This window comes from Anas platyrhynchos, chromosome 5, assembly GCF_047663525.1.
Source record: "Anas platyrhynchos isolate ZD024472 breed Pekin duck chromosome 5, IASCAAS_PekinDuck_T2T, whole genome shotgun sequence".
Taxonomy (NCBI): Eukaryota; Metazoa; Chordata; class Aves; order Anseriformes; family Anatidae; genus Anas; species Anas platyrhynchos.
The window spans coordinates 25,727,237-25,752,419 of NC_092591.1; the positions used below are offsets into that span (position 1 = coordinate 25,727,237).

At 47.8% G+C, this 25,183-nt stretch overlaps 1 long non-coding RNA gene across 1 annotated transcript; it reads left to right on the plus strand.

Annotated features, from left to right (window-relative positions):
- The first annotated feature begins 13,422 nt into the window (after positions 1–13,422).
- LOC106015425 (uncharacterized) lies at positions 13,423–21,313 on the plus strand. Its single transcript, XR_002399720.4, has 5 exons — positions 13,423–13,964; positions 14,353–14,475; positions 15,602–15,694; positions 16,130–16,356; positions 19,080–21,313. It is a non-coding gene; the product is annotated as an uncharacterized lncRNA (long non-coding RNA).
- Positions 21,314–25,183: the final 3,870 nt, after the last annotated feature.

A 25,183-nucleotide genomic window follows, 5' to 3' on the forward strand; every position in this document is an offset into this window, starting at 1 on the left:
TCAAAGACACTGCGACATATTAACAGTTAAAAGAAAAACAGACAAAGCTGGTAGGAATTAAAGTACGTGTGGGTCACGGCGTGTTTGTGTATGTGGAAGATGTGTTTGGTTTGGCACTAGGTGTGCGGATCCCGATCTGTGAGCTCGTGTGTGTGCCTCTCATATACAACACACGTACATCGCGTTACACGCAGAAATCACGGGCTTCTCACCTCCAACCACAAATTTATCATTTTTTTCCTGAGATTTGTTGTTTGTTTGTTTTAATAGACTCGCGAAGATCCAGGCTCTATAAATGAAATAAAACATGAAAAGAAATAATACGGTCACCGCGGCGCACGAAAAAACAGCGAGTTAAATATGGATTTGATGTCGCTGGTGTGTATGAACACCGTATAAATATTAAGTGAAATATTTGTAAGAGATGTTTTGTTAAAATCTAATTAATTGAGCTAGATTTCAGATTCATATCACAGTGAAAGTGCCCAATGAGGAATAGTGAGGATGTTACAGGAGATCATCCAGAAATTAATGGCACGTTGCAGGTACTTTTGGGTGGAAAGAAGGCGGTAGGGGCTCCTCAGCATTTATCTAATTGATCGCAATATCGGCGGATACCTCTGTATACTCCGCAGAAGTTCAAAACCAACCGTTTTCTCTAGTAATTGTGTTTATTTCTGAAACGTGAGCTACAAATACAGCATATCACACTTGTAAATTGCGGTGCTTCCGAAACCTGAATCAAATCACCTCTAGCAAAGGGTTTCCCCCCGCACAGACACATGCGCGCAAATGCCATCGTTAGAAAGCAGTGCTCGCAGGCGATAGTCGCAGGCATTTGCTGAAGCCTTCTCAGCAAGTCCTCGGCGTCGTGAGCTGCCCTATTCGCACATCCTATAAAAGTATCCCATTCGGATATTTTGAAGGCAGGAGGTATTGAATTAGTGAGAGCCGGATCCAGCAGCTAATTCAGTTCATTCTGCAATTAAACAAAGGAGGGGAGCGTGTGTTCATCGAACTGCCGACCTGCTCCGGGAGCATGCTTCTCGCCGACACGGAGCGGAGCCCGGCATGCCTGCCCTCCCCGCAGCCGCCGCTCCCCGCCCGGCCGAGCCGTGCCCAGCTCCCGCTGCACCGGCACCGGCCCCGGCCCCGCGGGCTCCCCAGTGCACGGCCCCTGCCTTGCCGCCGCTCCAGCCCGGTCTAAGCGACCTGTGGCCGGGGATGAGCTCCGGGAGCACGGCTGGTGCAAGCCCGGCCCTGCCACTCCGGGGCTGGAGGAGCCGCTCGGCGCCCCCGGAGCTCTCCCCCAGGGTCGCTGTGATGCTCGGACGTGACCCTGCGCTGCTCTCTCACGCTGCCAGGGCAGTTTCTCTCTCCATCTGTGACTATTGTGTTCACAACTGCGTCCTTTTCTCTCCCCCCCCCCTCCCGCGGGGTGTCCTCCAACCTGTCTGTTCCCCCTCCTTCCCTCTCCCACCCTTCCACCCCGCCTCTGATCTCCTGGCTATTTGGTTTCTTTCCCTTTCTCAATGTGTGTTCCTGATGTGGTCCTGTCGGAAAAGCTCGTTTACTCTGGTCGGGTCTCCAGTGGTTTAAGGATAATGTTTATCAGAAGTGAACGTGCTCAACTTGTTTCCATTCAACTGCTGAGTGTGGGCTGAAATACCAAAGGTCACATCTACAGTGAGTCGGTAGAGGGCAGGGGGAGCCGAGAGGAATATGAAAACATTGTAATATACAACAGCCTGTTGATCGCTGGTGACCTGCCTGGCAAAAAGATTAATTTTTTTTTTCAGGTAGGAAATAATCGAAGAATTGAAGGGGAAAGGAGGCAGGGAGAGGAGGGCGGGGGGGCGCGGGGCCGTGGGGGGGGGGGCGCCCCGGGCAGAGCACGCGTGGCGGGGCAGGGGGCTTGCTCCGAGGTGGGCGCTCCGTGGGGTGCCCTGGCGGTGCAAAGCGATGTGGGGGGATGGAAGGAGACCCCGACCGGGGAGAGCTGAGACGCGGCTTTCCCGCCCCGGCCCCTGCTTCCCCGTGCAGAAGAGAGGGAGCGAGCCAGGCCCCGGCTACCGGGAGCCCCCGGCCCCCATTTGGGCAGAGCCAGGGTGGGCAGCCCCGCTCCCACGCAGGGGAGCCCCAAGGTCGCTGGAAGTGACCCTCTCCCCGCTTTTGGCACCCCGGGGCCCGGAAGGCGGAGGGCTCAGGGCTGGGGGGCTCGGCCGAGCACTCGGGGGGTTATCCCCGGAGCCCCTCCCGTAGGCGGCATCAGCTCGCCCCTCCGGCCGGGCTCCGGTCCCAGGGCGGCCTCGCTCGTGGCTCGGGGGGCTCACCTCGGCGTGGGCAGCTCCCGTGCCCCCCCGCCGGCTGCAGGGAAGGCCCGTCCTCCATGAAGGCCTTCTGGAGGGCCTCGGTGTGATTGAGTGCCTTGCCGGTCTCCAGCTTCCTCCGCTCTCCCACTGTAGGAAGAAATCAGCCAAATAAAACGGGACACCCCTACAGCCCGTCTTTGAAGCTGCAGATTGTTAATGATTTTTTTTGGAAGGGAGCTAAAGCCCTCTCCCTCCACGAGAGGAGGCAGCTACTGAGGAGCTGTTAGGACAGAGGGACATTCCCGCTGCAGCGCATTTTATAAGTAGAAAAAAAAAAAAAACCGAGACCTTTCCCGAGGAGCAAGTCGGGTGGAAGGATTTCTCGAGCCGCTGTGGGGAAGGTGTGGGTCCTGTGTGGTGGGGTTTAGAGCCTCACGGACGTGGCACGGCTGTCGCAGAGGCTGTCGCAGGCTGTTGTTGTCCTGCCTTGCCCTCAGCCCCTGCCATGAGGTGGAGGAGAGAAATCCCCGCGGGAGCGACGGGGGCAGTTTGGAGAGCAAAGGGCGTCTTGGAATGGGGGCAACGCGGGAAGGTGTCAGAGAGGGGTCTGGACATCTGGGAAAGCCAGACCATGGACAAGTGGGACTGAGGCAGGTGGAAGGGCAGAGACACCCCCAGGCCCTGTCAAGGAGGCGCACACAGTGCTCGGAGGAGGGAGGGCACGGAGAGGACAGCAAAGCCTCCAGAGACCATCACAAGCCCCAGGGAGAAGGGGAGGAGAGAGCTGTGCCTCCCCGCCGGAGCTGACCCATCCCGCAGCGAAGGTGCTGCGTGGTGTAGAAAGAGGCAAGAGCCACGGGACGTGCGTTTTGCACGGAGCCATTCCTCCACGCGGGAGAACAAAACCCCGCAGGATCTGTAGGCATCACTCTCATTTTGCGCGGGTGGCAGCTCAGCACCCCCACAGAAGGGGGCGCGGGGGGCTCGGTGACCCCCGCCCGCGCCCCCTCCGTCCTCGCCGTCTACCGAGCGGCTCTCAGGTGCCTGTCCTCCGTAAACTGGGACAAAAGCGCTTCCAAAACGTCCCTGGTGGATGCTGGCTGGGGAAGCCGCCCGGAGAATGAATCCAGGCACCGCCGCCCCCCCGCAGCCCCGAGCCCTTTAGCGACCCCCGGCTGCTCCCCTTCTGCAGGGGTGGGCCTGGCTTTCCACTTGTTCTGCGCTGTCCGGGGGAAAACTGTTGGGTGGGAATGTGGTTGGGCCACATGTTGCCGATCTTTCGTTGGCAGACATCGCCTCTCTCCTGTTACTGCTGCCCGCTGCCTTCTTTTATCTCGCTACAAAACACGCTTGTGCTTCTGAGTTCACATGGCTGCATCAAGGTACGGACGGACATGCGAATCCCGGACGGGATATTTTTTTACATTAAGTCAATCAATAAAATATTCAGGCGTGCTCAGAAATCCGTGCACCAACTCCAACACACCCAGGAAATAATTTGGGATTTTGTCCTGTCCTCAAACAGGCTTGGAGGGCGGCAGGACAGTGCCGCGTGTGAGTGATTGCAGTTTTAAGAAACTGGTTTGACGTCGGGAACAGGTCGGAGAATGGCAATGTAATCGGATGAAATTTTGTTTAAACATTTTTCATCAGTTGCAAACAAAACACGTCGTATGAAGCAATGGTGGGCAAAACACAGGTAGGTCTTGGAGTCACCTCGGCGGTGTCAGACCCCCAGGTCTGAAGGGAAACGAAAGCTAACAAGAAATCGAGGCAGCCTTCCCTGGGGTTTTTCCGGGGCTCCGCTGGTCTTGTGCGCAGGCTGCGCTTCGCGCGGCTCGGCGCTGCGCGGCTTCCTGCGCTCGTCCCGGCCGCGACTCTGAGCCCCCCCCCCTCGCCCCCGAGGCCCTGCCCGCCGTCCCCCTGTGTAATGCCAAAGCTGGGAAACACCTGGGCTTTGAGGCAGGAGCTGGCGAGGGCTGTGACAGCGCAGGAGCCCCGCGTTGAGTGCCCCCGGGTGGAGGTGTTGGCAGCGGGAGGATGCGACGCGTTTGGCTCCCCCAGGGGACAGAGGGGACAAACGGACCCGGTTGACGTGGACTGATGGACACCCCTCGTCTCACGTCTGTCCCCTTCAGTGTGAAGGCAGGAGCAGGCTCCTGCACTGTACTGTACCGCACTGAAAAGAGACGAACAGGTGAAACAAATGCTCAGCGGTGCTAAACCGGGGAAAGACTCGGGGGTAACGAGGTCCCGCGGACAGAGCTTCCCCTCCAAACCCCGCGGTGCCTCCCCGCTGCCCAGCCCCTCCGAGCCGGCCGGCATCTCCCGCCCCCCGGCATCCCCCCTGCCACCGCCTTACGCCTTCCTGCCCTGCTTGAATATTCAGATCGGGGTTGGGAGGGTCGCGGGGGTGCTAGTGGTGGTGGCTATTAATGATCTGTTAGTAGCTTGGACAGGTTTAATAACTTTGCCGCCACTTGTTCTTAGCAACCCCTCTGGAACCCAGACAGTGTCTCATTAGGGCTTTCCTGGTGTAAACATTTGACTTGAATGAGCGGTGCTGAGTTAATTTCTCTTTGCACTAGGATTTGTTTAATGACATATAGGGAAATAGACAATTCTCATGTACCAGGCCATAAAGCTACAGAGGGCCAGATTTTAAAAGCATATTTTGTTCTAATAGAGCAATCGGGTTTTCATTTGTCACATGTTACATGAATTTAGAGTAAATGAAAAAAATACCTCTATTGTTCTGCATTAAATTATAGGAACCAATTGGGAATTCCTAGGCAATTTTCTCCATCTCTGCCTTCGCTTCTACAACACCTAGTACCAGTGCCACCTACAGGAATACTTGCGTTTTCGAGCTTTTTTAGAGTAAGAAAGCAGAAACACCGACTCCGAAAGCTGTTTTTCTTTGTAGCTTTCGTTTGAGTTCTCGCTAACACACACACGTGTGCAAACACACGTTCTTCTCTGCCACGGCAGGTGGAAGGCAGTGGGGGAAAGGGAATTGCTGCAAGTGAAGGCTTATACCGAAGAGCTTTTTGGGGTGTCGCTGGCTCGGTGCCGGGGGGGCCGAGCAGCGGGGGCGGCAGCCCGCCCGCTCCAGCGGAGCCCAGCACACCCACTAGCAGCACGGGGAATTTACGAGCTCGCCTGCACAGCGCCCCAAATCAATGCCTGTTTATCTGCTGGCTGTATTTTACGAGGGCCAGCTACAAGCCAAGTGCCGCTCTGCCTTGCTCTCCTGCACACCTTAGGGCTTTACCTTCGCCCGACGATTTATAACGAATGCCTCAGAAATTCCAGGGGCAAAATAATGATCCCTTCCCTCCCAGCTTCGGCGGAGGAGGCCTCGTCTGCGAGCAGCGCTCCCCCTCCGCTGCAGTCCCGTCGAGGCGGCCCCAGGGGGGCGGCCGGGACCGGAGGCGGCGAGCACCGATCCGCACCGCGCTCCGCAGGTGGCTCCGCGGGAGCGGAAAGTTCCTCCTGGGCTTGGTGTCCCCCTGTCCTTTCCCTCGTTTAAACCTCCCCTGCTTTCTGATCAAGTTTAAAAGTGCGTCCTTTTTCTCTGGGTCCTCTACCTTTAAGGGTTTTTAGTTCCCATACTTCTGCAGGGGCATAAAACCCTTATCCAAAAATGTGTGCACGTATATGTGCGTATTATTCAGCGTCATTCTTATACAGCAATCTCCGCCGTAAATATCGTTGATGCCCTTTCTCTCCGGGAAGGATATACCTCTGAGAAGATCCGAGGTCTGCATGCGGGTAGGGACAGAGATGTCCGCGGCTCCTGAAGGACCGCGACACTTGATCCAGGTGCAACAAAAAGCTCCCGTGCGCGCCGGGACAAAGTCTGAGCTGGAGGCAGTTCCGACAGAAAAAGGCTAACGCTTTTCCCCGAAACCTCGTCTCCTTTTGAATTGCCTAATTACAAACCCCACAGTTCGTTTTTCCTGAGAGGGTAAGAAATGCGGCCAGGTTTTTAGAAGAAACGAACATTTTTGGCCTACACTGGAGCATTTGTAGCCATATTAATATTTTAACGCATGGAGAAAACTCTAGCGTTCCGACCTGGAGACTTCCATTTCGTTGTGAGAAATAAATTAATCGCTAATGCCAGTACTAGTACCACTACTAATGCTACAGGCAGCCGCAGGGAGCAAGCACAGCTGCCCGTCCCCTCCTGCCTTGCCCGGGTTTGCAGCTGCGCTCGGCGGCTCCCCAGAATGGGGGCAGCACCGTGCCTATCGCCCCGCTTTCCAAAGGGCCAGCGACGTTATTAATGCACGGGATAATAATAAGCCATTTGCGACGTGACATAGCAAAGACGCAATCGAGCGTGGCGTTCTCTATCGGTTGCTGTTTTCTCATAAAGCAAAACAAAATTCCTGGCTCCCCGGCTTAAAAACCTTCTGCGGGGACGCTCAGCGCTGCCTACGCGCCGCTGCGGGGTCGAGCCCTGCCCGCTTCCCCCCTGCGTGTGCGCGTTTGGGATCGAAATCTTCTCTTCACCCGGCCAGGTGCCCTCTCCAGAGCCCCCTCTGCCCCTTCTTCTGTGCCAGGGGAGCCTTGGCCGCCCGCCGCGGCTGCAGCCCCACGGGAGCGGAGCGGGGCCAGGTCCCACCGAGGAGCCGCCGGCCCCGCAGCCGCACAGCCGTGGGGGGGGGGGTGCGTTTCGCAGCGGCCCCACTCGAATTCGTTTGCAAGATATTTTTGGACTGCAGTCTCAATATAATAACCGAGAGGCTAAAACCCACCCGGCGCATTTCCAGCGTCGCAAGGTTTAATGAACAAGAGCGCTTTAAATACACACATTTTGGAGAAGAAAGTCTGTTTTAAGGAAAGATCCGTGGGCTTTGGTGCTGCCCTGCCCTACACGGCAACTTTTGCCCGGTTGCGGGGGGAGACGCCGCATTTTTTGCGAGGCCGCTGGGGGGGATCCCGCCGTTGTCACCCCTCGGGGTGCCCCCACCTCTTCCCACCACACCTGGCCGGGAGCGGCAGGGAAGGCTCAGCACGGAGAGTTTTTTTCTGCCTGGGCTTTAAATCAACGGAGGCAGAAATCAGCTTTTGAGCGTGTCTGCTTCGATGTGCGCTTACTGCCGAAACGCAGCAATAATAACACAGCGACGAGCCGGGGCCGGAGGCCGTTTGGGCTTTCTCCACGGCGCTGTGATTTTGCAGCCTCCAAGAGCCTTTTCCAGGGGCCGCGAGCATTGCTGTCCGATCCCCTGGGACCACCAAAATGAACCCCTATGGGCCCCCTTCCAGCCCCGGGGCCACCCATTGCAAGCAGCCGCAGCTGCCCCCCACCTCTCCCCCCCCCCTGCACACACACATCCCGATCCCCTCAGGTGGATTGGGTGCAGCAGGACCAGAGGCTGGGCAGCAAGACGCAAGGGACCCCCGCAGCATCCCGGGTGGCAGCTGCCAGGCTGGAAAGCCGGATCCGGCCTTTGGCAGGAGCCGCATCGTTTTAACTGCAGTCCACGCACTGTCCTGGTTTAATTTCAAGTGAGGGAATTGGAGGGAGGAAGGAGAGGGATTTTTGCTGCGTACAGCAGCGTGCTGAGCACCCAGATCTGGGCTCAGGCTCCCTCGGGAGAGCCCAGCGCAGTGTGCAACGGCCTCGACTCCCACCGCAGCCCTGACGGCAGGGCCCCCTGTCCCTGGGGACTGCTGCTCACCGCCCGTCCTCGCCGCTGCCCCGGGACCGATGGCTGCTGCGCCCACGCAGCCTGGCTGGCTTGCCGTGGCATTTCCCCTCTTGTCCAAGGATGAGACCTGCAGTGTCCCCGTTCGCGACACTTTGCCTCAGAGCGTTTTAGGTCATTGCAGGGACCTACGTGAAGGAAAGGAAGGTGATGCCGAGGCCTCCAAGGGAAGGTTTGCAGGAAAGACCCCTGAGTATAGCTGCTGCGAAGGTCACGAGGAAGCCCTGCTGGGGATGCTGGAGCTCGCAAAGCCCGGCAGTCCCGCAGCAGGGCTTCTCTGCGTGGCAGAGGCCAGTGCTTACCCCAGGGCAGGCAAACCACGGGTGCCCTCGACGGGAGGCCGAGTCAGGAGCTGCCTGTAGTGCAGTGGGAGGTTTACAGCATCTCTTCGGTACCCAGGTGCAAGACCAGTTCGTAGCCGAGCCGAGCGGCCCTTGAGCTACCAAACGTGCCGCTGGTCACCGGGCAGAGGCAGGGTGAAGTCGAGGAGCGGCTTCGACACACGTTCGTTGATCGGTGCCCGTAACTCTTTGCTCAGAGATTTAGCAAAATCAATCCAGCTGCTTTCGTTCGCTGATATAAACCGCATATGTATATTTAATGTTATCCTTGTACTATCAGCATCCCGAGTACTGTGAACAACCTCAGCCTCTGCATATCACGCCAGAATCCACATAAATATCTCTTCACCTCGGTGCAAACTGCCTCCACCTATATGTAATAGGAGCAACAGAAGAAATGTCGTATAGAAAAGAACAGGGAACAACATCCCGTTGTTCTTTACATTTTCGTAGCGCACGAAGGGTTTGTTTATTCTTTGTACGCACACAATGTAGGATGAAGGCGGGTGCTTCCATGGGGTTTAAATGAGGTGCCCTTTTTACCATCTTGTTTTTAACCCATAAACTCCACAAGTAAATTTTGACTATCAAAAGAAAGGGAAACAAACACTTTTCTATTATAAATACTTCTCCTGGTAAATACAGCTGCAAGTCCACATAATTGTCTGGTTCTGAATGGGAATTTCATTTAGAAGAATCAGATCATCATAGGTTACAACATTCCAGATTTATTAGAATATTATTATTGTAAATTAACAGCTATCTAATATTTGGAGAGCTGCAGCATGACAGAAGTTACAAAACAGTATCAGGATCAAGTTTCTATATTAACTTGCCTACAACTTTCTCAAAAATATGTGGAAGGTTTCTACAACAATATAAATGTTTTAAAACGTCTGAACCTATTACCTTCCTTCGGTATTTCTGTTCGTACACACATAAAAAAATACACTTTCTCATTTACAAACAAATCTGAGCATGCTATTCAGAGAAAAGGTACAAAAGAGGTAGGATTACACTGGAAATGCGGTGCGGATTTAGACAATAAAGATGAACATTAGCTTGGCTTTCAGAGACGTATTTATTAACAGCCAGCTAAAATTCTGATGCTTATATTGCCCGGACTGTACAGACTCGAATTAAAGTTGTTCCCCTTTAGGTATATACATACGGCTGTATACTGTATGCATATGCATACGAGTGCTTGCTTGCTGGACCACAGGAAAGGTTTGGGACAGGTGAGATCCCCAGATCAGCGGGGAAAGGAAATTACGGCTCGGATGGGCGCTGGCGAATACGCGCGGAAGGGCCAGTTGCGGGTGGGGAGGCTGGAGGCGAGCATTCCCGTGTCCCCAGGTGACACCAAGGGACCCCGCGGGCTCTCCTGCCCGACAGCACCGCTGCCGAGCCCCGCAGGCGGCACCCAGCAGATGTCAGCCCAAGGCGACCGGGTGGAAAATGAGGAAAGCGGGCGGGTGAGAAGGTCCCCGGCCGCGGCACAAGCCCGCAGCCTTTCTGCCCTGCTTTCGGCAGCGGCTGCCGGGCCGAGGGGAGCCGGAGGGAGTCCGGGGGGCAGGAGGAGGGGGTAGCGGGGAGAGCCCCCGGGGCCGAGAAATGCCGCCGCCTGCCCTGCCGTGCTCTGTACGCGTATATATATGTATATATTTATTTTCAGCGCTGTAGTGTTTTACACGAAACGGGACGTTTTCTGGGAGTGGGAGGCGGTTCCTTTCCCGGAATAATCAGAGCAACATTTGCCTCCGGCTTCTGCGCTGGTGCTCCCCGACTGCGTGCTTAAAAACAACGCGTTTGTTCTTGCTCGTTTATTTTTCTCTCGGTGTATTTTGGGACTCCCGAAATAAGCCGCTAGTAATACCTCTAAAGCCCTTTTGGCGTCAGAAGCAAAAGCAACAAATGCAGCCGCTTCTGCCTCTCTTTTACCCATCTCGCCCCCCATCTTTGAGCTGGATGGGAAAAGGGCGGCGAGGAGAGGCACAGCGGCGGCTTGGACAGAGACAAAGGGAAACATTTGTTCTGGAGAGCAACCCTTTTCCCCGCAGAGACCCGAGATCCCGGCTGGAGGGGCGGTGGGTGCCGGGCCCCGGCCGCGGGGCTGCCTCCCTGCCTCCCTCCCCGTCGGGGCGGGGCAGCTCCCGCTCTGCCGGTTTGCCGAGGCAGGAGGTGCCCGGGGGGGAACGGTGCCGTTCCTACAATATTCCTACACTTTGCACGGCAGGGAAAAGGGGTCCGCATCGCACGAGCCCCGTGAAACAGCCGGCGTGAGAATGAGCTCTCTGCCCACGACTTTCCCTCTGCGGGGCTGCTTGAATTTGCCGGGAGGGGAGGCAGGAGAGCTGGGGCTTCTCGGCGTCTTTGTTCCTTAGGGAAGAGGAGATTTATCTGTTCCTGAGCTTATTCTCTTGCCAGGTTGATCTTAAGAGCGATTAAGCGATTTGGAGCAATACTCGCCTCATCCTGCTCGCCGGAGATCTCCCTGGGAGCGAAATGCCCCAGCTGTGGGGCTGATATTGGGAAGTTCCGAGGGCCTCAGGGTGGGATCCTGGTGTCGTGGGAGACCCTGGCCATCCCGGAGGGCAGATCTGCCCCCCAGCTGTGGTAGGTATTTGCTCTCTGGCCCTGGGAAAGCACCTCCAGGGGTGAAGGAAACAGGCAGGTAATGAAAGGTGCCTGTCCCGGCATTGAATTACAGCCAAACTGCAAACCTCAAATCCTCTATTTTCACAAAGTGATTTAAAAATAATAGTAAGAGGTCTCCCCCTGCTTTGCAAGGCACAACTGGGCCAAAGAGACTGCTCTCCTTCCTGGGAGACTGCTCTCCTGGGGAGCAGAAGGTGCACAGGGCAGTGTGTGTGCGTGTGTAGGGGTGTATGGGACAGGGGTAGGGGGCTCAGACTGCCCTGGTGCATATCTGTGAGTACGTGTGTTTAGTGTGCACTGCTCTGTGCATGTGGTCGCATGCTGTGTGCTTCTGCACCACTGAAGCTGCTGTGCCGGCACCTTTGACCCCTCCAACAAGGCTTTAGCAGGGACTGCGGCATGGCTTGGTCCTCATTGCTCCTGCAGACACAGCTGTCGGGCTTCCCCTTCTGCCTGCTAGCCATTCTCTTAAAGCGTGGCTTCTCTTATACAACAGCGAAGCAGCTCGGCAGCCTCCCCGAAGTTGCTCTAAGTGTGGTGGCCCAGATGTGTGGTTAGAATAACCCTTGCTTTCTGGGCGGTTGGGGTGGAGGAAGGTCTCTGAGCTTAACTGTGCTGGGAATTTTCCACTTTCGTTTCAGTCACAGAGACTGGTTGTTTCCAATGTGGAAAGCGCTCCAGGCCTCTCTGTGATTAAACTCATCTGCAGCGTTTGGGATGGGACATTGCAGACTCAGAGACTAGGGCATGGTTCACATTCTGTTAGGCCCTGACAGGGCTGCAGGCGCTGTAATTCAGAGAGGATTCATATACCAAGGGTTTATCTCTCTCTCTCTCTTCCCACATCTCTGCTCGCAGTGTGAAGGCAATCCTGGGCTCAGTGCAGTGTTTATGTCTAACACTCCCCCATATATCAGAGTCAATCATGTAGTTTTAAAAATTATTAGTAAACCGCAAAAAACGACAGATTCAGGCATTGTCACTAATCCAGCCCATGGTGGCATCTGCCTGAAAGAAAGTGCATCCCGTATTAATGGTGGTGATGATGATTGCCCTATTTGCTGTAAAGCAAGACCACAGGATACAAGATTAATATGCTTCAAAAGTAACAGCATATCTCTCACTGAGAGCTGGCTTCTCTTTTTCTACCGTCCCCTCTGCCAGTCCCAGGATTACAGTTTTAACTTTATGCTTCAACACTAAGGAAGACCCATAGCCCTTCCGAAGATCTGCTTAGCTGACTGCTCTCAAAGCAGCTAAGAAATCTCATCTGATTTCTTGCCCTCTTTTTTCAGGTCATTATGTTTGTCTGCCTTTGAGGACACACCTGAAAATCTTCCCAATAATCTATGAAGAAACAGTCTCTTCTAGGTGATCATAGTGCATGGAAGGTGGACGTCCTCTCAGAAAACTGGTGTGTTAAGGTCACTGAAGTCATGTGCTGGGGAAGGCTTCCACCGGCTGAAAGTTGTCACTGTTGAATGAAATGGATGCAGAGAGTGAGAAATCCTTTGTCCACAAAGAACAAACAATCATCATCCCTGGAATGAAGGGATAAACTGTATACACAGCGGGGAGTGACATAAAGGCTGAGAAATGCCTCTCTCCTCCTTGCTGCACCGAAACCCTCCTGCTGCTGCCATGCCATCGTTGTGGCCAGCAGTGGGCAGAGCCCCACTGTCCCCAGCTTGCTACAGGCTGCCAGTGGGTGTGGAGGCTGCCTGGCACTGGCACGCCTGGCATTTCCCACACGGTGCCCAACACGTGCACAGTCAAGCCCAGATTTCCAGGTGTTTTTATTCTGGGCTTAATTCCATCACCATGCACCAAAGTAAGTAGTGTCTTATTTGGCAGTAAGTCTTGTTCAGTCTTAGTCACGAAGGTGGAATTGGTCCTACAGCAGGAATGATAATAGCTCTTCACCTAAGTCCTTTCCAACACTCCCTGTATGGTCTCCTCATCACAAAAGCAAACAGAAGCTCCCAGAAAAGCAGCAGCAAGTTCAAAGGGATCCATCTCCTCACCACCTTGATAAAGAGCATGGCACTTTGCCAGGCAGTGCTTGCTCCAGGACCACAGCTTGAGCTGTAGCGTACCATTTCTAGATACTGAAGGACTAGGAAGACACTGACTGCTATGCAACTACATGCTTCTTTAAATACACTTATTTAACAGTGGTTAAAAAATTAGTGGTTAAAAAATTTGGTGGTTAACAGTACTGACTGTGTATGCCATTTCTAGCCTGAATCTACTACCTGGCTTCAGCTTTCAGACACCAAAAATTAAAATGTCTTTGCCTTCTGTATGTGACAGCAGGAGCGGCTTACAGGTGTTGGCTCGGTCTCCCTCCCTCCACCCTGTAAGAGGCTATAAAAGCTCTATGGGGACACTGGGGAAGAGGCCTTGTGCCCATTACAAGCTGCAGCTGCTGTTTCCTGGGCGGTGGAGCCAGGACATGTGTAACAGCCAAATAGCTAGGCATAGCTCAGGAGCAGCTCACTGTGTGCTATTATTCATCTCAAGTATTTTTGAAACAGTTTTTTTGTTGTTGTTGTTGTTGTTGTTTTTTAACTGCCTGTCATTTTGGTCACATCCAGGTCCATATTACAAGGTGCTGAGTAACAGCTTATGAGCCACATCAAGCAATGGCTCCGGGGTTTGTTTACCAACATCCACTAGAGACCCCAGCTTTTCTGTAGAAACAGAAACTGAGCCCAGGCTTATCCAGGTATCAAGCTGTCACATTCCTTGGGGCCTGCAGAGCAAACTGGCCTTTGTGAAGAATGTTTACCATGACTGTAAGGCAGCTGTGTTTAGAGAATCATTTCAGGAAAGTCTAGAAATAGCCAGTTAGATTTCCATAATAGATTCCTATCTAATTGTAAGGGAAGAATAACTGCTCATCAGTCGCAGCTTTGCATCCGTCACAGGTAATGCAATGGGATCGCAGTGGCAAGACCCTAACTTAAGAGTCAAACAAGCATGTGGGGGAGTTTTCAAGGTCCAAATCTCACCCACCACTCAAATGTAACTCAGATTTTAATTTATTCATTATTTCAGGATCTGTTCCTAAAAGATTAATAAAAGAGCCAACTTGTATGATCCTGATCTCTGCACCAGTAGTGATTTTTCCTGCTCAGCAGGACTGTCACAGCTTTTTACTCCTGCTGTATGAGGGCTGTGATTACAGTCCATTTTTCTGCAGCCATTGGCAGCCTCCAGTTTAGTAATTGTGGAAAGATATGCTGTCAGATTTAGGATACAGAAGAGAACTGGCCACAGACTGAATTAATTAATATCCTTGATTTCTTTAAACAGCCTGAAAGAAGACGTGCAGAGAAGCAAGGGAAAAATTCTTTTACTTTGCCTCCTCATTGCTTCAGTTCCATAACTTCATGTCTGGTGATCTAGACGGAGGCTTATTCTTGCTTCAGGACAAAAGTAAGTTTTTACTGTAAGCAATCTCTACTGTGCAAGGAATCCTGACCAATTCTTATTTATTTATTTATTTACATATGTATATATATTTCTGAACTGCACCAGCTCTCAATCCTGAACAACTCCTTTTCCATGTTGTGTGGAAGAGTTAACAGAGGCAGCTAAATACAGAACATGGAAAAGGCCTGAATTTGTAAAAGATGTGCAAGTTACTTTGTACACCCATGTTGCACTAGCTCTGCCGCAGACTGCCTTTAACTCACTCACTTAAATTCTATTTTAGCCTGGGCTGGACAGGCCCTTCAGTTGGCAAACAAATAGATTAGCTGTATTTTTGTTTTGCTTTGGGGATTTATTTATTTTGCTAGAAATAAATTCTGTTTGTCAATGGCTCCTACAGATATCAGGGGAATATTTTAAAGTTTATTTTAATCACCTTCTTTGAAATGTGAAACTTTTCTCAATCTCCTGTAACGAACCCAAACTTTCAGAATTTCCCACCAGAAAGCTGTAGCAAGTTATGAATTCTTCACAATTTTATCAAACTCTTTGCTTGGTCATTTCCACATTTAATTTGACTAGCTATGAGGATTATTGTCTCCCTGTGGCTTTATTTTTAGTTTTGCTGCCAGCACTTATTTTTGACTAAATTATCATTAGAACAAAATTGGTTAAGCTAGCTACACAAAATCATATTTGATAACTGAATGAAATATCAATGAAATATAATGATAAACAGATGAAATAGCTTAGACAAAATATTTATTTTCTCAGTACAACTGCCAAGTGCACTATTTTAGGAGTCATAGGGACAAGTACTGCCTTATGGTTTACCTGCTCTGCTTTCCAGAGAGAGTAGAAGCTACCAGAAGGTACGAAAGTAGCTTTATACTCTATAGCAGATGACAATTGTCTTGTTTAACTCAAACTCTATCAGCTTATGCTTTCACTCTGGAGTTCCTTGAGTCAGTTCTTTGATTTATAATGGCCTGAATGGTGACTGACAAACATATACTTGTAAAGGAGACACAGAAGCCAGCAGCAGCCAAGCAGACACATCTGAAAGCAGAAGTTTGTTTATGAAGCAAAAGTACAAATTTTTATTTATTTATTTTATTTATTTTTTTAGGCAACTACAGGTCAAGACATGACGGAAGTACTGTAAGGGAAGAAAATTAGTCATCAACTGTTTGTGCAGGGTTTCACTAGGAGGAGCCATACCGTATGTAATGCTCAGAGCTGTTTGCAATTACTGTACACCAGATCTAGTTCCAGGGCAGCTTTTTTGCTATTTATCTTTTTAATGAAGACTTTTCAAATAGATCAGAAGGCAAATTTAACTCAAGTTACTGTGATCCTTTGATTTCTCAGTACGTTATTTATAATTATAGACTTCATTCTGCCACCAAGAGGTCAGTAGCTATAATTACCACATCCACACACACTTTATGTAGGGCTGTAGTATTTTGTTAAAATAAATAAATAAATAAAATAAAATAAAACTATATCTTCCTGTAAGTTTTGTACAACAATAATCACAACAGATATGATTCTGCCTTGCACTTAAACTGCAGGAGAAGTAGTAGGCAATAAAGACGTTGAGGAATCAGGAGTAGGAGCAGGACATTATTTGATTTCTGCAGTTGTTCATCCCTAGGGAGAGCACAACCGTTAAAGGACTGAGAATGGCACAGAGCCACCCCAGTCCAGGTTGGAAAACACAGGAGAAGAAAAGGAGTGAGTAATGAGTCAGACTCCCTTTGGGAGCTGCCCAGGGTTCCTGTCATTGCCGTGTTCCTTCAGGAAGCTCAGAGGTCCCTGTGGGCTTGTGGAGAAGATGGTTATGGATCAGCCTCCAGTTCTGGACTGATGCATGCCCCAGAGGTGAGTAAAGCTGCATGCCTACTTCTGGGGTGCAGGAGTAAAGGTCCATAACCTCACCTTCCCACTCAGTCAGGGCTGGGTTGAATCTTCCATGGAATTTAAATTAAATTCCTAAGGCAAGCTCTTTATTGAATTTATAGCAAAGTCTGACCCATGCTGTGTTTATGTGAGGATGTCCTTTGTTTTGTTGGGTTATTGCTTAATTACTAAATAGAGAAATATTAAGTACAAATTTCATGACATGCAATATTTCAAAATTATATGTACTGAAAAGTCTTATTTACATCTACCACACTGACATTTAACTCACTTTCCATTATTCCTCAGGCTATTAATGTAAGTAATTACAGGAGGCAACATGTCTAATATTGACTGTATTGTGGAATAAAGCGATGCTGAGCTGCTAGAGTGTGTTTTATATTAAGTACAAAAAGCTTCTGATACATTTAATGTAACTATAAATCTTAAGTCAAATGCTTATATGTCTCTTTTATGACCTGAATAAACTCAGAGGTAGAAGCAGGGCAGCTGAATAGCCGCTCGCTGCCAAACCGCATATTCAGCTGAATATGCACTTACAATATCCTTTTCATATTGAATAGAAGCAGAAAGACAGAAAAGGGGCTGAATATTTTCTCTAAATGAAGTAATTTCTTTCCAGAACACTGAGTTTAATGGCAAAAAAATCCCTGAATAAACATGAACTTTAAAATCAAAAATATATAAACAAAACATAAAACAATCAAAACAGTGTTATTTTTTCAGTGGAAATCTAGTCCATGCTCGTGATAAGAGGTACTCTACAGGTTTTGATGCTTTAACTGTTGAACACCCGGGAATCCTTTGGCTTGGGGAATGCATGCTGCTTTTCCCCAGTGGCTGAGCTGGCTCTGGTACAGAGGCGGTCACCTCTGGAAGCACAAGAATTTGTTTTTTACATGGGCTGGTGGGAGAAGGCTAGGCTGGAAAGGTGAAGGTCATTTGGAGGGTCAGCGCTGTGGACACCTCCAGACTGGACACAGCTGATGACATGATTTCAGTTGGCTTTGTTCTCGGAACCTGCTTGCATGTGGCAAAGTTAAACCTCCAAGCTGAGCCCAAGCACAAAGCTGGAATGGGAAAAGCATGTGCTGAGACCAAAGTAAGGACGGGGTAAGGCCCCTCCAGGGGCACTCTTGATCCTGTCCCCCTGGATACCATGACATCTGTGTGTCCCTGAGGCACCAATAGGGATTTTCAGAGGTTTCAGTCCCAGGTACCTGTATGGTGTCCTTGAGGAAACTTGGTGAAACACTGGCTGTGGCACAAGAACTTGCAGAGGCAATATGGGGTAAACCAATTTGACCCAGAAAAAATAATTGCCAATTGCACTGAAAATCACAGAATTAAACCCAGAGATAGATCAACTGCTAGAAAGCACAAGCCCCTACTCCTTTCAGTTCCCACTGAAATTAGCTCATTTGAATGGGAAACTTCAGTACAATATGACCTTTTAATATTGAACATGTCAACATTTAAATTGATGATGCGATTTTTTTAGAGCTATTTACAAGGGGAGTATTTCCCTCTGAATTTGTAATAAATCATGTAAGACATCTTTTCATTCCATTCCCCTTTAAAAAGAAATATTTGGTAGTTTAAAATGTTTAATGTAGTGGAAAATCTAAAGGGAAAAATAAAGCATCAATAGGCTATTTCAGCAGCAGAAACCACCTGGGACCTGCTTAACCTCCTAAGCTCTTCTCCAAATTTATTTGGAAAGAGGCATATAAAGAGCTCATCACTTTCCTTCTCCATTTTCATGTGTAGAGCATATGAAATAGTTTAGCATCATGCTCACACTCCAACCTGATATTGACGGCAGGCTGAAGTAACTTGAGATCACTATTTCTTCCTCTTTATGACAGTTCTGGAACATTTGGTTGACTAATTACCTTGTTACTAGTCAGCATATTTTTTGATATTTGACTTTATTTATGAATGTATATGTCTATAAGGGTAAGAGCCACACACATAGGATACCATTTTAAAACAGAGGCTTATTATGCCACCATGTTTGCAGCCTTTTCCTGTGCTTATCTCTTATTATATGAGAACTACACAGGCGAGAGAAAGTTTTACTCATGTCCGGTACCTCACCTCATCCATCACTCAATACAGGCCAAACTGAAGGACTCACAAGAAGACCTGATCAATCTCTTCTTCAGTTCAGTGCAAACCTTCCCCTGACTTCAAGGGATAATGGACTAAACTTAAAAGCATGAATAGAAGTTATGGGACATCAGGCAGTGTGGGCTATCCCCCCTCTTCTCCTCAGTTTAAATCACATTTGCAGTTAATAAATCTGTAAGAAAATATTTGTCATCAGTTCAGCTCTACCCTTCCAAACATAACAGACGAATTCTGCCTACGCTGAGGGAATCAGTATGGCACTCCTATTGCAAGCAACACTCCCATTACTGTCAACAGTGACCAACCAAGTGAAAACTCCACATTTAAAATGAAAATGAATTATAAGGATGCATGTGTGACAGTGGAATGCTGTCTGTGTTTGTATCAGTGTCTCTGTGTGTATATATTTGTTTACTTATTTCTTGTCTTAAGATAAAGCTTTTAACATATACAAATTTTAAAACTTCATGTTTAAAGGTTGAGCCCTGTAGCAGCAGTGTGTGCCTTTTTGCCCCCCATTGCTACTATTTTTTCTTTTTTTTTTCCCCCAGGAGTATCTGGCTTGGCAGACTCTTGCAGTCGTATCTGTTCTGAACTCGTCAGAGGTAGCTCAAAAAGAAATCCATGAGGTGGCCCCAACTCTCTGTCCTCTCCTTCAAACCCCTGTTGAAAGACCATTAAAAAGCTACATGACACTGAAGCACAGCATCGGCATTAAGAACACTGCACGTATAAGCATTTATCCAGCCAGAGAAAAGTAACATTAACCTGACAGACTGCCTCCAGAAATAGAAAAATATACGTATGGGAAAGAAATGCTTCATTTTTGATGGTAAAAATGTAAGTGGACCCTCCTGAAGGGATGTAATTAAAAAATGTAGCAGGAGTAGGGAGGGGAAACATGGATGATGAAAGGCAGTTTTATCCCAATAGAAGGCTTCCTTCTACAGCATTTATGGGGAGGCTCTGTAGCTGCAGGGAGACTAAAGCAGAAAAGGGTAATGAGAGAGACATGAAGACTGGGTATTAAATGTGAGAAGAGAGCAGCTGGATGTGGAAATGAGGATAAGGCTTTGAACTGAGCACGTGGGCAAAAGACTGAAGATAATCAGCTGCATTCAGGAGGTGGAGAGCTAGGCTGGGGGACCTAAGGGGGACTGTGACAAGAAATGCAGACACGAGAGACCAATGCTTTCAGGTAAGAGGCTGGTAGAGAAAAGGGAAGATTGGTGACTGGAACTGGCTGGGAAAATAGAATGGCAGTTGTCTGAGAGAGAAAGCAGTGCTGGAGAATAAGGATACAGAGATGTAGAAGGAACAGAAATGGGACAGGTGTGGTTTGAGGTGTGTAAGACAGACTTGGTGTGGAAAAACATCTGTAAGAGACTGCAGCCGCTTCCCTAGCCATTCCAGATAACAAGGCCCCTGTGTCAGGGCACTGCTCCGATGTCATCCCACAGCAAAAGTGGCCTCTGGTCCACAGAGGAGTTGGCAACTTTGCATTGCTATAAATTGCCCCATCATCTCAGAGGGTATGATAAATGCATATGGAGAAGCTAAAAGCTAACCTCACTAGTGTGAGGCATAGAGGTGTTAATATGATGCCACATAATAGATTTTTTTTTTTCCACTTTGCTTCATTAAGAACCTAGGAAATTACCTACAAACACTCTGTTAAAAGAACTCTGTGAGCTGCCAAAACAAACACTCAGAAGTTGGAAAGTGCCAGAGCTGAAGCTGTGTAGCTTTTTCCCCATTTGCACATATTCATAGGCAACACATCTTTATTTGCAGGAAAAGGTACTCTTCTCCCACAGAAACTGTGTCAGTCTGTGCTCAGCCCTGGGTTCTGTCAAGATGATTCAGGATTGTGTAAGAGGTGCCATAGTCTACCCACACTATCTATCCATTTGCTGTAGGTTCAATAAGGCTTTTTGAATACATTTGATTAGGGCAAATCAGCGGGGTATATCTTGCTTAAAGCTGTTGAATACTAATCTGAAGAACTAGATACAACCCTGCCTGACTGTGCCACAAATCTCTTCTACTCCAATAATAAGTTCTTACACCAAGTTTTGCACACATGGTGACTAATTGCACGTTCCCTGTTACGTGGATACCTGGCTTAAGACTCCAGGGCCTGATCTGGAGAAGTGCTGAGCACTCGCAGCTGCAGCAGAACTCAATGGGATCTCTGCTCTGAATATCTAAAGAATTACATAATGGTAAGTACCCTGACAAATTAGAACCTGGAGTCTTAAATAAAGCACCCCAAATCACTGCACCTCTCAGCTCTTCTGTTACCCAGCTGTAAAATAGGGATGATAATCATAAGGGAGATCTGAAAATAAATACACATTTGTGAACTACTTAGAGACTACAGTCATTAAGACCATGGGAAGCTTTGCAAATTAAATTAAAAACTCTTTCTTCTGATCAAGATCTGTGGCAAATAGGCTTTTAGGACACATGTTAAACATATGGAGAAAGGAAAATACTGAACGGCTTTTCAATAAATAAATGCTGCCCATCCTCAGCGATGAAGAGGCAGTGATCCTGTGGGAAAGGCAAGAAGTGGTCATGTACTCAAGGATGGCATCGCAAACATGCACACAGAGGGAGTGTATTTAAACTCCATACTCCTAAAGCTGGCTATTCGAACTGCTGGACACTTAATGTCACAAATTGCTAATATGATTTTTGTGTACTGAGTGATGGGGATAATAGATGCTTAAGAATTTTCTTTTCTTTTGAGGGAGAGATTTTCTGATTGAAATCAAGCTAAATATTATATGTATGTGCTATTAGCTGACCCTAATCCGACTAAAAAAAAAAAAATGAAAAAAAAAAAAAGTATGTGTATATACTGTTACAAAAACCTAATAGGAACTGGGTGACTGCCATATATTACCTGGCACACTGAAACTGTAAAGTCTGCTTTCACCATCAGAGTGTGACTTATCATCTGGAAGTGATTTAGTTGTGTGGTTACCTTTGGATTGCAGCTCTTTTGGTTCTTTACTAGAAAGCAAATAATGATGGAGAATAAGACTTTAGCACTATCAAGTAAACAAATAATTGGGCTGGAGATTTCAAAACCAGAGGTGAGAAGTGATTTTGAAGCTATTCAAAACTCTGCAGGTTTTATCCTCCATGGTTGTTATTAAAAGTAGTTATAAAATCCAGATCTCTGCCCTCCCTCACTCCCTAGCCTTCTCTTTCCTTTACTATGTGGTATGCAGGGAACATTGCTTGAAATATACTGCTTCTCAGCTCTGCAAAGTCCATGTCCAGAAAGTCAGTTTGTTTTCTGAAGTAATTTTCAATGTATAGATCTATACTTTCCTCTAAGTGCACACATATGTGATTTCCATCAGCATCACAAGGATCTACTTGTACATGTATGTAATGAGGGGAAAACGTGTGCTACGCTGGATACTTCACAAGAGAATCTCCAAACGGGCTCACACTACCTCCTTCTGACTAAAAGAGCAATGAAAACACCTCTGATAAATTTGCTATGACTAGTTCATATAGCAGGTGGCCTTACAGTAGAAATGGGTCAGTTATACCTGATGTTGCTGGTATTTCTGAACCAATGACAGAACTTCCAAGAGCACATCAGTCAGAAGATATCATTCTGTGTGGGTTCCCACCTTTCATGCCTACTGCACCCCCAAATGCTTCTGCAGAGTTATCAGGCGCTATTCATTCAGCAATAAATAAATTCAGAGGAAAAGAAAAATTAAGAGATGGTGACAAGTGAGATGATATTTGCTCATAGTGGAGGTTTAGTTAAGTCGAAGTGGAGGAACAACAGAAGACGGTTTCAGATGGCAGGAGCTCCAGCGGGATAGTCAAAGAAAAAAATAAATCTTTTATTCAGGTTATACTTCAAGAGAAATTTCTTCCCTGGGAGGGTAGTGCAGCACTCTATGTCTTCACTCAGAGGGGCTGCAGATTCTCCATCTCCTGTAGAACAAGTGAGAGTGGAGTGCAATAGCATGTTGTATTAACAATTTATCCTTGATATCCTTTTCTTTACTAGCAATCAGACAATATGTGAATTAGTGCACAGGGCAACCATCCAGGCAGCAGAATCAGTATGTGTGGTACAGTATCCTAGTAAATCCCATGTAGTTACCAGAAGAAAACTGACAGCAATAATGAATTCATTAAAAGTGTCCCAAAGGCGCAAAGAAAATCAGTGGCCTGGCTTCCTGCTGCCTCCCTCTGGAGCTTATCCTTCTGTTTTCTGAACAACCGCTACCAGTCCATTGGGACCAGGCCTTTCACGGTGGCACAGCTCTGCAGCCCCATCCACATCCTGACCCTGTGAGCACAGCCCAGAGCCAGGGAGATGTTATGGCATGATAGGTCAAGTGTGAGAGACACCGGGGTGAAGGGAGTCCAGGGAATCTCACATTCAGAGCACAAGCCTTACACTATGCATCTGTGACTGACAGCACAAATAGGCTTTTGCTTCCTTATTTTTTTCAGTTTCACAGAAGCAGATTTAGATTATGTAAGAGATATAATAAGTCAGATTTAATAATAAGCCAGATTTAATAAGCCAGGTTAGGAGAGGTGGCTGCACCGACTGTTACCTCCCATCAGCTGAGCTGCAGTAGCTGAGTGTAAATTAGCACTCTCCAACTGCAAGGTAAGATGTGCTAGGTGTTAAGTCACTTTCATGGGTATGTGCAGGGCTTCAGCAGCAAACACAGGGCTGGAAATTCTTCCATCCTTCTTCCCAATGTTAGAGAGAGGAGATTGACAGGCACAAGGAGACACCTACTTCATTATTAATGACTGATGATAGGACATTTTATCTTGCCAATCTGCAGAAGAGTAAGCTGGTTAACATATCTCACCTCCTCTGTGGGTAAAATTGTCATAAATTTATTTTAGTTATGGAGCCAGAATTGGATCTATGACTAAGCAACTTGCCAGAACTATACAGCTGACAATATTGGATTAGTTATTAGAAAAAAATAAAATACCCAGGAGATACTTTTTGATGAAGACTAGATAGATACATACATACACAGATAGATACATATGCAGACATCCACACACAGAAAGTGACCAAAGAAGGCTCATGTTACAGATTCCCTTTATCACATTAATGTTTTAGGGCTAAGGCTGACGTTTATAATGTTTTCCCTCATTTGCCTCAGGCATGATAATTCCATATAGCAGTGTTTAAGGTTATGTCTAAAACACGTCTTCTTCCCTCCCCTGCTGCAAGCAGGCACTGGCTGATACTGTAGGAACACCTGTGTGTTACCAGCTTCTGCACATTTAGTGACCACTGAAACTTCCAGACATGTCCTTTCTGCACTTTTTTATTGGTTAAGTTCACAGAAAACCCCCTTAATTATTTCATAATGCCTTCATGAATCAAGCTTTTACAGTGCAATTCAAGTTGCAGTAAAATAAGTGTGCTTCATATGGTAACAATTACAGGCTAGATTTATAAAAGCATCACACACTGTTTGCATTGGCTTTTCTAACTGCTTTATTCATAAAACAGTGTTAATGCACCTAAAATAAATTCACCTTCCTTCTGAAACTCATTAAACTCTTGTGTCTCTGCACAGATAATTCTTTGGTTGCCATTTAGCCCAGAAACGTGTCAAGTAAAATAAGGATGATGTGTTCCTGCTCGCCCTCTCTCACTGCTCAGCCAGCCAGGCAGGTGTATGAGTTAGGCATGGCTGGAGCCAGGTCTACACTGTCTGTGTCTCACAAAGTTTCCAGTTACAGACATCAGGGATCATCCACATCAGACTCAGTCCTCCCAGAGAGCAAAAGGCTGAATTACCACAAGGATCTATCCAACTATAATAGGAAACCAAGAGTTTAGCTTTGAAATTCTAACACTATCTCATAATTTCTCATCCATGTTGCCAATTCAAGTCTGCTCCCTTCCAGTGGCTTCAATGAATGTCAGCTGTACTCGCACATCTGTAAGATGTTGTTTATACCTGCAAGTCTAGTGGGGTCAGAGAAACGTAGAAGTGGTGTAAGAGAAGAAGCCGGTGCATTGCCTTGCTCTAAGTTACAGCCTACACTACACGGAGGCCTGCAAAAATCTTCAGACAGCACCAGAAAATTATTTTTACACATCATATTTTATTTTCGTGGAAAATCAAATAAGATTTATTTTGTAAGAAACTTTAGTTTTCTTAATTAATGCAATCTGACCTTTAAAAAATCATTTTTAGCATTACACTAGTACGATAGATAATTTTATTTTCTGTTTTCTTGTTCCTCTTTCACAGCTTTTTTATATATACATGTATATATATGGACATACACACATACAAATTTGTTTAACGTTTTGTAGAACATGGTATCACAAAGAAGCAGTAAGATTGGAGTTTTTGCTGGAGACTGCATAAGCAGGATATCACTGCTTTTCAGCTTAGCTTTCCTCTGAAGATCCATAGAAATTGTAGTCTTTCCTACCAAATACCAAGTGAATTTCCTGATTGGAACATGTGATCAGCTTGGAAAAAGCGTGTTTTTGTGCAATCTGTTTCCTGCCCAAGTACAACTTTGCCTTTGGCTAAACTAGCACCACAAGTCATAATCAATTAAAGTTCTTGTTTTTCCTTTTGGAACCAAGCACTCAAGCTTTTCGTGTGAA